The following is a 995-nucleotide window of genomic DNA, read 5'->3' as shown; positions in this document are numbered from 1 at the left end:
GTTCACTGATATGTGGTATGATTTCATGCCCTGGTAAATCCTGTTATCATGGTCTTCTACACATCAGTCCTGTATAATCTAAGGAAAATGGACAAAGCAAACCAAGTAGGCAGAACATTTTATTTTTGATATTTTAAAAATTGATTTTTAGGAAAATGTGTTTGGAAGAAACAATTGGTATAGTTAGTGTTACAAAGGTCGGAGCACCCACAGGTGGCCTGAGTCTTGAGCAGAGAAGAGCTGTCTGTGTATAGTGTATGTTTACAGAGCAAACCTTCATCATTATGCTCATTTCCCAAAACCGTGTTGTGTGAGGGCCAGGTAGAAGGGAACATCAGTTATGACTTGCTACTCCCCAAATATTTGAATCAAATGAATTTTAAGGGCTGAGGTACAGCAAAAGAGTGTTCTAAATAAAAAAGCAATACTTGCCCGGCCAGCATGGCTGAGTAGTTGAGTGTTGACCTAAGAATCAGGAGGTCATAGTTTGATTCCCGATCAGAGCACATGCCCAGGTTGTGGGCTTGAGCCGATCTGTGATTCTCTCTCATCATTGATGTTTCTACCTCTCTCTCCCTCTCCCTTCCTCTCTGAAATCAATAAAAATACATTAAATTAAAAACAATACTCATTCTATATTCATCAGAAAGACTTATTTTGGGTTCTAAGGGCTCTTGGGTGGTTGTCATGGTAGCTACTTAAAACATTATAGTGTGGACGAAAGGGGCCACATGCTAACCTGACAAGCTCAGGGGAGGCCTGCATGGCGGTCTTGCAAACTCAGAGACCTAAAGTAACCACAAAGGATGGTCTGAAATTAAACTTTAACTAAAGCAGTTATGGTGGAAGTTACGTCCTAGGCCGGTATCTTCACTGACAAGATCAACTTTGATCCTTACTGAGCCCATTTGCCTTTTTGCCTCTAAGATAACATACCCTTGAAATGTCTGGGTAACTTATAACTTTCCTTTTTCTGGAGCCCCTGGGGCACAACC

The sequence above is a fragment of the Myotis brandtii genome, unplaced genomic scaffold (assembly GCF_000412655.1).
Source record: "Myotis brandtii unplaced genomic scaffold, ASM41265v1 scaffold56, whole genome shotgun sequence".
Taxonomy (NCBI): Eukaryota; Metazoa; Chordata; class Mammalia; order Chiroptera; family Vespertilionidae; genus Myotis; species Myotis brandtii.
The sequence above is the reverse complement of the archived record's forward strand: the minus strand, read 5'-3'. Positions refer to the sequence as shown.